Source organism: Peromyscus californicus, unplaced genomic scaffold (assembly GCF_007827085.1).
Source record: "Peromyscus californicus insignis strain IS unplaced genomic scaffold, ASM782708v3 Scaffold_7__1_contigs__length_154581171, whole genome shotgun sequence".
Taxonomy (NCBI): domain Eukaryota; kingdom Metazoa; phylum Chordata; class Mammalia; order Rodentia; family Cricetidae; genus Peromyscus; species Peromyscus californicus.
The window spans coordinates 27,536,153-27,548,569 of NW_026294595.1; the positions used below are offsets into that span (position 1 = coordinate 27,536,153).

Genomic DNA, 12,417 nt, shown 5'->3' on the forward strand with positions numbered 1-12,417 from the left:
CACACACGCACAGACAAATACACGGGAAGAATGGAAAAGAATGTGTCCTAAAGCAGCCATCAATTAAAAAAATGTAACAAGAATAAATTAGGAGTTATTCTAATCAAATTGACACCCAGGAAGTGCCCATTGATTCCGCATTTGCCATCATGAGGCATGTCCTTGGCCCGGCTGCTACCGTTCACGCTAGGTATGGGAAACACTTCAGGACCGACCTTTAATTAGTCCTATAAGATGTGTGTGTGTGTGTGTGTGTGTGTGTGTGTGTGTGTGTGTGTGTGTGTGAGAGAGAGAGAGAGAGAGAGAGAGAGAGAGAGAGAGAGAGAGAGAGAGAGAGATTTTGCTTGGTCTTAAATCTATAAAATATGTTTGCAGCTATCACGTGCTTTCTCTATCTTATTTTAATATTTATATTTCAAAATAGCTTCTTGGAGTTGCTGAGACTTCTGATGGTAGAAAAACCACAGTGCATTGAAACCCAGTTCTATTTAGGTAGTGTATATATGCCAGTGGGCACAGTAAAGAAACTGCCGACATGACTGCTGCCTGGAATAGGAAGGTTTTTATTGTAGATACGAGAGAGCGAAAATAGCCAGGGGCATCTGGAAGAGTCCAGAGCGGAGAGAAAAAAGAAGCAAACTGGCCTTGAACATGGCCAGGGCTATCTGTGAAAGAGGGGAGAATAACAAGAAAAGAGAATAGGAGAGAGAGAGAGAGAGAGAGAGAGAGAGAGAGAGAGAGAGAGAGAGAGAGAGAGAGCGCTGAGAATATCAGGAGTAGCCAGGGACAGAGAGTACAAAGAGAGCAGGGATCTAAGGTGAGAAGGGCCAGCATGGGGTTTTGAAACGTGTAACAATACTTGTGAATAGGGACTGAGGGAGCCTGGAGGCCTGCATGGGCTTTCATATAAAACTACAGTTATATCTCAATGGAGCCGTATGTCCCGTCTGCCAGAGGTGAGGGGGGTGACTCCTTTTGGTAGACGGGAATTGGTTTCAAAAGTTCCTAAGGAATGTTGGCTTTTATCCAACTGCCAGAAATCCTTCTATAGCTCAGGTTGAGCTGGAGCTAGACTCAATTTTGAACTGAGTCAGTGGGCCTGCCCTTTTGTGTGTGTGTGTGTGTGTGTGTGTGTGTGTGTGTGTGTGTGTGTGTGTGTGTGTGTGTGTGTGTATGTACCCTTTGGACCTGGCAGTGTATTAGTCTATTAGGCTGTTTTGCTGTCAAAACATGATACTGCAGTCAGAGTGGCTTAGACAACAGAAAGCTGTATTCCCACTGTCTGGAAGCCAGAAATCCAGAGTACCAAAATTGATTTTTGGTGAAGGCTATCTATCCTCCTGGTTTATAGACTTTCTCATGTGTCCTTACCCCCAACCCCTGCTGTGTGTGTGTGTGAGATCTGATGTCTCTTCCTTTCTCTTTTAAGGATACAGGAAGCTGACTGGATTAGGGTCCCCCCCCCCCCCCCCCCCCCCGCCATCATCAACATCTGAGTTTGGGGACACAGGCACCTTAGTCTCTAACAGATCAGACTTGCCCTGGAGGTTAGAGCCTATGATGGCTTCCTGAGTTTTTCCTAGTGACTGGGTCAAGACTCCACAGCAGGGACCCTAGGTGAGCCCTCTTCAAGATTAGCTGGTGTAAGCAGTGAAACCACACCTGTCCAGAGCCTGCCAACAGGGAGCAATGGGGCCATGCCAGAGGCATGCCAGCTTTCCCTCATTTCCCTGTGGGGTAGATGCTATTGCACCTGGAGGCCTGTGAATCTGGAGACACATCCCTGAAATCCAGGTTCTTGTGTTTTAGTGCAGCATATGCCTGCATAGACATAGGTCTGTAGCACCCAGACCACCCTCTGGAGCATCATCACACTTATGTCTTGCCTATTTTATTCAAAAGAGAATTCCAGACAAATGCGTTGATAAGGAATTGAGAGTGCCCTGGTACAGAAAGAGGATAGTGATTCTAGCATCATCCCCCTATCTTGCCTTACTGGCACTGTCTGGGATGACGGACAACAAACATTAAGAAGCTGAGAATTAACAGCCATTTGGGACCAAGTTCCTGTAAAAGCATCCTCTTCAGGAAGCCTCCCCTAAGCCAGGGTTCTAGTGAGAGTAGTTCTAGAGCAGCAGATTTCCTTTTTGTATTATGGGTACCATTATGTATTTTACTAAGAAACCCAAGAAATACTTCTCGCCACAGCTTAGCACATGGGCTCAGAGATACTCACCAGACCTACTAGCTTCATGAAATGACACTGTTAAAGTGTGATAGCCGGATCTTTCCTAGAATGCTAGTTTTCTTAGTTAAGGTTATTATTGATAAAACGAAACACCCTTGACCAAAAACAAGTTAAAGAGGAAAGGGTTTACTTGGCTTACACTTCCTCACCATAGTCTATCCGTGAAGAAAGTCAGGGCAGGAACTCAAACAGGGCAAAATCCTGGAGGCAGGAGCTGATGCAGAAGCTGTGGTGGTTTGAATAAGAAAGGCCCCCACAAGCTCGTATATTTGCGTGGTTCATCACCAGGGAGTGGCACTATTTGAGAAAGATTAGGGGGTGTGGCCTTGCTGGAGGGAGTATGTTATTGGGGATACACTTTGAGGTTTCAAAAGCCTATGCCAGGTCCGGTCCCTCCTCCTTTCTCTTCGCCTGAGGATCAGGGTATAGTTTCCAGCTACCTCTCCAGCACCACACTGCCATGCTGGCCACCATGTTCCCTGACATGGTGATAATGGACTAAGCCTCTGAAACTGTAAGCCAGCCCCAATTAAATGCTTTCCGTTATAAAAGTTGCTGTGGTCATGGTGTCCTTTCACAGCAACAGAACAGTGGCTCAGACGGAGGCCGTGGAGGGGTGCTGATTACTGGCTTGCTCCCCACGGCTTGCTTAGTCTGCTTTCTTATAGAACCCAGAACCGCCAGCCCAGGGGTGTTCCCTCCCACAATGGGCTGATCAATGGACCTCCCCCACCGATCATTAATTAAGAAAATCCCCTGCAGCTTTGTCTGCTTACAGCCCAATTTTCTGGAGGCGTTCTGTCAACTGAGGCTCCCTCCTGTCAGATGACTAGTTTGTATCAAGTTGACTTAAAATTAGCCAGTGCACTGGTTATGACTTAACAAGTCTGATTTGCAAACCAGCACACAGCAGGTGCATGTCTTGGGTTATCGGGGAGGGGGGGGGAGGGGTTTACAAATTCTGTCAAGCTTCAGATTTCCCAAGGTGCCTTTGAAGAGGACATCAAAACCCCACTCTTTACCATCCTCCTGTCCTGCTCAGCTCTACAATCCACTTGACAGGCTATAAAATATGATAGTTACAGACGCAATAGGTGGACTCTAGCTCTCAACAACACACAATGCCAGGGACTAGTAAAATCACCTTGCCAGATCGGTGGCATGTTGGTTAGGATGCAGTTTAAAAGTGGTATGTTTTGCAGGTATGCGTGTGTGTGCATGTTCACATGTATGAGCTCCGATATAGGTAGGCACACATGCACATGTGTGTGGAGATTGCAGGTTGACCTTGGTTGTTCTCTACCTTATTGGGTAAGGCAGAGTCTCTTTCAGTTGAGCCCAGAGCTCAGTGATATGGCCAGTCTAGGTGGCCAGCTTGCTCCTGGATCCCATGTCTGTAAGTGCTGGAATTACAAGAGGAATGCCATGCCCACTGGGCATTTACATGGATGCTGTGGATCTCAGTACAAGAATTTATCAAAGCCAAGAATTTCCTTCTCTCCATCCAACTTATGATGGCGAGGTGAATGTCTGACCTGGTCCCTCGAAGTCACCCTTTATGGGAGAGGGTGACAAATTGGGGAAAACCTGGGTTTGGGTGAGTAAAGACGAACAGGGCTTCATTTGTATAGTGTGGCCCTGGATGAACAGTGGCTCCGAGCACTTTCTGCGTGTGGACACAGTGTGCACAAATTGTCTCCTTCCCTCTCTCTTCTGTCAGAAGGTGGACCTCTTCTGCCTTGTGGAGGTGTGGAGGCTTTCTGGCACCTGGAGTAAATGGTCCTACACTGAGCAAGTCTGTGTAGTCTCAGAAAAGGCCAGTTTGCCAGTTTCCTTGAAGTGGAGTGGCAGGTTTGTGTTTAATGTCACCCCCACACCATCTATTAGAGCAGTGGTTCTCAACCTTTCTAAAGCTGTGACCCTTTAATACACTTCCTCACATGGCGGTGACCCCCAACCATACAATTATTTTCATTACCACTTCACAACTGTAGTTTTGATACCGTTATGAGTCGTAACGCAAATATCTGTGGTTTCTGACAGTCCTAGGTGACCCCCAAAGGGGTTGCGACCCACAGGTTGAGAATCATTGTATTAGATGAACATGGATGCAGGATCTGGGTATCTAATGAGATACTTTTCTGTAGTAGGCAGAATAATGGTCTCTATACATGTTTACTTCCTAATTCAGAATCTGCATATGCCAGTATGAGAAGGAATTAAGATTGCACATGGACTTAAGCTGATAGGAAGCTGGCTTTCAAGTAGATTACTGTGGATTCTCAGGGTGGGTCCATTGTGATCCCAGAGATCCTTCAGTGAGAGGAGGGAGCCGAAGAATCAGACCATTGTGAGGAAGGAATGAGGGCCACCACTGCTGTGAAGGTGGAAGCGGGCATGAGCCAAGGAATGCTGGGGCCCTAGACACTCCCAAAGAGAAGGAGGGAGCTGCCCTCTGGACCCTCCAGGAAGGAAAGCTCATCTGAGGATACTTATTAGCTCAGTGGGACCCAGGCCAGACTTTGGAGTTGTGAGTAAGACGTGAACGGTAAGATCATAGATGTGTGGTGCTTGTGTGTGTCTGTATAGGCTAGAGGTCAGCCTTGGGTCGTTCCTCAGGAGCTACCCACCTTGTTTTTTAGGATAGGATCTGTTACTGGCTTGGAACTTACGATGTAAGCTAGGCTGGCTGGCCAGTAAGCCCTAGGGATCTGCTTGTCGCCTTCTCCTCAGTGATGGGGTGACAAGTATGTGCCACCGTGAACAGTCTTTTTAATAACAGGGCTTCTAAGGATCCAGCTTGGGTCCTCATGCTTGCCCCAGCTCAGATCGTTGTTGCTTTGAAACTCCGGATTTGTGATGCTGGCAAATGGGAAACAAATACAGTATGACCCTACTTAGTATTCTATCTCTTATAAAGAAAAACACGTTTATTTACTGGAAATGAAAACAAGGGGAGAAAACAGTACGACTTTGAAGAGTTCATTTCTACCTTAACAACCAATAGGCACCCTTCAGACTTTGCTGGGCAGTGGGAATAGCAGCGCGCATGCCTTGCCTGTGCGATAGGGAACCATAGTAGACGCCTGCTGTGTGGGATAGTAAGAGTGTTGTTTCAGAATTCAAAATGACTGATCTGTGCCATTGCTTTTGGCACAGAAGACTTTTAAAACTTAAAATGGATTCACATGACAAAGCTTATAAAGCCTGTATCTTACTGTTCCCTTTTAATTTATTTTACTTCTGTTTCTAGACTGTCTACTACTTTACAGTTAAGTTTTGCTGGCAGTCTGAGCTTGTGGGAAGATACAGGAGAAACAGTTGATCGGGTTTATCTTACTCTGTTGAAGGAGAAGGTCTTGGACCTGCACTGCTTGTTGTAAGAAACGAACAGGATAGTTCTTATTCCTCACTTGCTGCCTCCACATAGGCCAGTAGTACGACCTAAGCCACAGGGATTTCTTCCTCCAGAATCTGGAGATTCCCTCCACTCTCTCCCGTCCCCTGTGCACGGTTCTGGATCTCATGGCTGAATATAGACTCATCCTGGACCACTGAAGCAGCAGGGTGGTTTCAGACCTCAAGGAAAGCAAAGATGGGCAGCCCCTTCTTTCTGCCTCCTTTATAATTTGCGCCTCCCGGTGCAGAGACAGTTTAGTTTGAGCTGCCCCAGAATCAGGCTGCTCTGGCGGCCTTATTGAGCCGTTTTCTGCTCTCCCTTGTCTGCTCCTTGGATAGTGGTTCTGCAGACTTGGTGACACCCCTTCCCCCAACCCTGCCTTCTCTGCAGCTCACTTTTTCTGTTCTTCCAAGTTGGCTCGGTTTTTGCCAGTTCTGTCTATGTTGAAGACCCCAGGGCGGTGGCTTTCCTCATAAGGTATCTCCCTTCCCTCTCCCCAAATCACTGTGGACACTCGGTCTCAGTACCCCCTTCCTCACGTCTTTCTTGGAGCTCACAGTCCAGTGATCCAGTACTGCATAGGATGTGATTCTGCGATGATTTATTTCGTGTGAGTCCCAAGTAAGGTCCCTGTTCACCCCCCAATTTTGTAAATCAACTCTTCAAGTGTTCTCTCCCTCAGAAGAGGCAGATGGCTGACACAGAGCCCTTGTGTGTCTTTCCCATCTCAGGGGCACCTTTGGCTCTTGGCAAGCATCCTGCCTCCTTTCTGACAGTGACTGTCACTGTGAAATGACATTTGCATTTAGTCATTTCCATGGCAACCCGGAGCAGGGAATGACACTTCTGCTTTCTAATTATAAACTGGCTTTGGGAAAGGACTTCACGAACATTTAGTTGGTTCCTTCTCAGTAGATCCTAGAGATGCTTGGTAACGGTGACATGGAGTTTGAATTGACAGACTCTGGGAGAAAGTGGTCATTTTCCAGGCCACTGTGGATCATGGTGGAGAGAAGTGCAGGAGTGGGGCACCTGGTGAGGACTGGGTCAGGCAGAGATCCTGGCCTGAGATGAAATGCATTCTGACACTTATGGCTGGTTCAGAACAGCATGTCTTTGTATCCTTATAAAATGCAAATAAAACAACTCCACATTGTCTTACTGTAATACAAAGTAAAGATGAGTAATTGCCAACATGCAGTTGCCTAGAAAGGGACACAATACAAATGTCTTTTTCATTGGGGTGTTAGTTATAAAAGGGTACATGGGCAGGTTCTCTTACATCGACCGCCTAAGAGTCGCGCTGTAAGAAGCAACACCTCCTCCTCGCCTCCGCCATCCCCCCGGCAGCTGTGAAGCAGCAACCATGCGTGAGTGCATCTCCATCCACGTTGGCCAGACTGGTGTCCAGATCGGCAATGCCTGCTGGGAACTCTACTGTCTGGAACATGGCATCCAGCCTGACGGCCAGATGCTGAGTGACAAGACCATTGGGGGAGGAGATGACTCCTTCAACACCTTCTTCAGTGAGACAGGCGCTGGCAAGCATGTGCCCAGGGCCGTGTTCGTAGACCTGGAACCCATGGTTATAGATGAAGTTCGCACTGGGACCTACAGCCAGCTCTTCCACCCTGAGCAGCTCATCACAGGCAAGGAAGATCCTGCCAATAACTATGGCCGGGGCCACTACACCACTGGTGATCATTGACCTTGTTTTGGACCGAATTCGCAAACTGGCTGACCAGTGCACAGGTCTTCAGGGCTTCTTGGTTTTCCACAGCTTTGGCGGGGGGTACTGGCTCTGGGTTCACCTCCCTGCTGATGGAGCAGCTCTCTGTTGATTACGGAAAGAAGTCCAAGCTGGAGTTCTCCATCTACCCAGGCCCCCAGGTTTCCACTGCTGTGGTTGAGCCCTACAATTCCATGCTCACCACCCACACCACCCTGGAGCACTCTGATTGTGCCTTCATGGTAGAGAACGAGGCCATCTATGACATCTGTTGTAGAAACCTCGACATTGAGCGTCCCACCTACACTAACCTAAATAGGTTGATAGGTCATATTGTGTCTTCCATCACTGCTTCCCTCAGATTTGATGGGGCCCTGAATGTTGACCTGACAGAATTCCAGACCAACCTGGTGCCCTACCCTCGTATCCACTTCCCTCTGGCCACATATGCCCCTGTCATCTCTGCTGAGAAAGCATGAGCAGCTACCATGAGCAGCTTTCTGTAGCAGAGATCACTGATGCCTGCTTTGAGCCAGCCAACCAGATGGTGAAATGTGACCCTCGCCATGGTAAATACATGGCTTGCTGCCTGCTGTACCATGGTGATGTGGTTCCCAAAGATGTCAGTGCTGCCATCGCCACCATCAAGACCAAGCGTACCATCCAGTTTGTGGACTGGTGCCCCACTGGCTTCAAGGTTGGCATTAATTACCAGCCTCCCACTGTGGTACCTGGTGGAGACCTGGCCAAGGTCCAGAGGGCTGTGTACATGCTGAGCAACACCACAGCCATCGCTGAGGCCTAGGCTCGCCTAGATCACAAGTTTGATCTGGTGTATGCCAAGTGTGCCTTTGTGCACTGGTATGTGGGTGAGGGCATGGAGGAGGGGGAGTTCTCTGAGGCCCGTGAGGACATGGCTGCCCTGGAGAAGGATTATGAGGAAGTAGGTGTGGATTCTGTTGAAGGAGAGGGAGAGGAAGAAGGAGAAGAATACTAAATTAAATGTCATGAAGGTGCTGTTTTTACAGGGAAGTTATTCTGTTCCAACATAGAAGGTTGTGGTCTGATCAGTTAATTTGTATGTGGCAATGTGTGCTTTCATACAGTTACTGACTTATGCTTTAAACGTAAATGATTTGTCATAGACCCAAGCTGTCCATCTCACTGATGGGTTTTAAATAAAATATTCCCTGTCTTAAAAAAAAATAAATAAAAGGGTACATGATCATCGTAATCATCTAGTGGAATGTTTCATATGCATTTGTAAATTAAAAATAAAATAGTATGAGCTAGGTGGTAGTGGCGCATACCTTTAATCCCAGCACTCGAGAGGCAGAGGCAGGTGGATCCCTGTGAGTTAGAGGCCAGCCTGGTCTACAGAACGAGTTCCAGGACAGCCAGAGCTATACAGAGAAACCCTGTCTCAAAAAATGAAAATCAAAAAAAACCAAAATGAAACAAAACCCCCAAACAAACCCAAACCCAGTATGTGAAAGCTTTCCACTATGTAATAACATATTTGTCAATCCACAAATGTGGGGGATGGACTCCAATGCCTCCTCCATCCCCTCTGCACAGACACTAAAATCTACAGACTCAGGTTCCTTACATAAAAAGAAAGGCATCTGTGTATTACCAATGTACACCCCTCTGTATACCCGAAGTTCTCTCTCAGCTGTTTACACCCCTACTATAATGTGAACACTTTAAAGCTAGTTGTTATACTCTATTGCTAAGAGAATCATGGCAGAAAGCGTACATGTTCAGAAAGACATTTAAAAACCATTTTTAATCTTCAAGTGAGTAAATTCACAAATGCAGATCTTCCTAGACTAGTGATCCATGGGGAATCTTCAAGATAGATTAAGTAGCTGGGCAGTGGTAGCACACGCCTTTAATACCAGCACTCTGGAGGCAGAGCCAGGTGGATCTCTATGAGTTCGAGGCCAGCCTGGTCTACAGAGCAAGATCCAGAACAGGCACCAAAACTACACAGAGGAGCCCTGTCTCGAAAAACCAAAAGAGAGAGAGAGAGAGAGAGAGAGAGAGAGAGAGAGAGAGAGAGAGAGAGAGAGATACATTAAAAGAGCAAGGTGGAGGCAGATGTGTATAAAATGCCCCTTCTCAACCTGAGGAGGTGGTGTGGAGGATGTGTATCTGGCATGCACAGAGGACTCTGGGGTGACAGGTGGGGAGCTGATGGCAAGGCGAGGCTGGAAGCTAGTGAGCCGCTGGAAGCTGTGGAAGTAGAGGGCAGGAAGGTGAGAGGCTGTCTCCTTTTTATACTTCATGCCTGCAGAAATACTTCATTTAATATTCATACACATATGTGTTTGGAGAAGATCACTTCCCCTTATTCCCTCCCCTCCAGTTCCTCCCTACCCTACTAACTACTCTCCCCCAGCCTCATGTGTTCTGTGTGTGTGTGTGTGTGTGTGTGTGTGTGTGTGTGTGTGTGTCTGTCTGTCTGTCTGTCGGTCTTAATACCCAATAAATCCATTCAGTGCTGCCTATATGTGGGTATGGGACCATTTTTTGTACCATGGGTGACCTCTTAGGGTTCACATCTTTGAAGAAAGTTGCCCTGAGTTTCCCATAATCCATCAGTTGCCAATAGCTTCTCAAATTAGGGTGGGACTTTATGAGTCCCTTCCCCCATCCATGCTGGCATTTCGGCTGGCTTGATTTTGTGAAAGTCTCAAGCATGTAGTCACAGCTGCTGTGATTTCATGTGGGCAATGGCCCTGCCATGTCTGCAAAATACTGTTTTGCTACAGGCTTCCTCTGGCTCTTGCTCCCTCTTCCGTAATAATTCACAAACCTTGTCAGGAGTGTGTGTGTGTGTGTGTGTGTGTGTGTGTGTGTGTGTGTGTGTGTGTGTGATAGATGTCTCATTTAGAGCTGAGTACTCTACAGTCCTCAGTTCTCTGCATGTTGACCAGTTGTGGGTATCTGTGCTAATTGTCATCTGTGGCACAAGGACGCTGCCACACATTACAGGTTATTGTCATTGTCCTCACTGATTCTCTTAATTGCTGCTAAGACCCTCTTGCTGAGTCATAGACCATGGAGAAAATCAAGCTACTGTCAACCTGGAAGCTTTATGCTTACTGGGCAGCTTTCATAGAACTCTGGAGAGTTCTACACATGCTACTGGAGGAGAAAGTCATCAACAGTCTCACCTACCTGTGAAACCTGTGAGCTACAATAATGGCTGGCTGGCCAGATATGCCCAGTGCCACAGTGCCATGGTTATTAAGGTAGTAACCAATCACTTTCTGATTGGATTTAAAGCCTGCTCCTCAAGATGGCCCCTCGCCTTGGTACCATTAACTGGGACCCAAACCTGCTGCTGGCTAGTTGGTAGGGCGCGGGGAGAACCCACTGCTATTATTCTGCTAAATGGACGGGGTAATAAACGGCCTCCTGTTTAACCATAGATACTTCTCAGCTCTCACCAGAAAAGCTTCATTTTGCAGGAGTTGGAGATTAGTACAGAGGCTTCATGCTTTTTAAAAGATATTCCTTGGTGTTTGAACCATGTACATCTATTTTTTATTTAAAAAATTAAAGGAGAAAAAAAACCCACTGACACAGAACTAAGGGATTTTAAGCTAAGATAGAAAGTGACTTCAATTACTTGTTATAAAAGGGTATTTACAGGTGAGATGTTGTAAAGTGGCCTCCTCTCGGCAGTTCTGTGAGACAGACCTGTGACAGACCTGTCACCCACTTGCTGGCTGGCTTCAGCAGGCGCTCCGGTCCCTGGCTCCCTCTGCCTTCCTAACTCCTTGCTCCTGGGAATGTCTCAGTCAAGCTCCCCCTTTGAGTCTCTCCCTCCCTGTTTCTTTGATGTGTAGTGTGTGTGTGTGTGTGTGTGTGTGTGTGTGTGTGTGTGTGTGTGTGTGCCTGCATGTGTGTGGCACACACCTGTCATACCATGCATGCATGTGGGAAAGAGAGGAAAACTTGAGGAATCTCTTCTTTGCAGCTGTTATGTGAGATCCAGAAACAAATCCCCTCTCTCTCCTTTCTGTCTGTCCATCCATCCATCCATCTCTCTCCTTTTCTCTCCCCTCCCCTCTCCTCCTCTCCTCTCCCCCTCCCCTCCCCTCACTTTGTAGCCCAGAGTGGTCTAGACTGCATAGCAATTCTTCCTACGCCTCCCAAATGCTGGTATTACAGGTATGAACCACCATGTCTGGCTTTCTTTAGTCTTTCTGAGGAAGCCTTATTTACCATCTTTATATTCTATATGACAGTCTCTGTCAGGTTTTTTCATAGTGACAACTTTTTCTTAGAAGCTTGGTAGCCCCTGCAGAGGCCCCAGTGTCTCCAGAACTTCATTTCTGCTTCTTATCTCTCAGAGTGGGTCATGCAGGGCAGAGATCTCTTCGTTAAGTTCACTGGGTTTTTGCATAGTGAGCTGAGATCTTGTAGTCAGGCTGTGCCCAGGGCATGAAGGCCCAAGGATCTTTCCTGTTTTAATGGTCAAGTGCTCAGAGGATGCGCTGCTGGTGTTCCTGGGTGCTCCTTCCTCTGGCCTGTCATCTGACTCTTTGGTTCTCAGTGGGCCTTTGGGATTCAGGCTGAGTCAGCTTCTATGCATTGGAGCATCTTTAAGAAGCACCTTGTCCCTTCAGTCTTCTTTTTCGGATGTGGATGCTGCTCACGGAACCTGGGGAGGACAGGAATGTTTTGTTGTGCTTATGTGTTCCAGGTAGGGAGCATCTCATGTTGCTGTGCATTGGGTTTGGAACCCTTTGTACCTTTGCCTCATAACTCATGCAAGATGTGTTACACCTCATATCCTTAACTGCTTCAAGCCAGATGTCTTATCAAAGGAACTGAAGTAAAAGTAACTCGGATGCTGCAGCTCACTCCCAGGCCTCATTCTCTGGCTGCTTGCTTAGACCTTCATTTCCAGAACTCAAAATGTGAGCTGGCAGGAGTGTCTTCTGCTTGTGTGATTGATGGGTGATGTTTGCCATGGCATACAGGAAAGAAAGCAACATAGTTACCTCCCCCTACCACCCCCCC

At 47.3% G+C, this 12,417-nt stretch overlaps 1 protein-coding gene and 1 pseudogene across 2 annotated transcripts in view; both read left to right on the top strand.

The window, feature by feature from the left end:
* Positions 1 to 12,417, top strand: part of Kif5c (kinesin family member 5C) — a 159,783-nt gene that overhangs the window by 17,299 nt on the left and 130,067 nt on the right. The window lies entirely within an intron of this gene.
* LOC128102269 (tubulin alpha-1A chain-like) lies at positions 5,389 to 8,610 on the top strand (annotated as a pseudogene).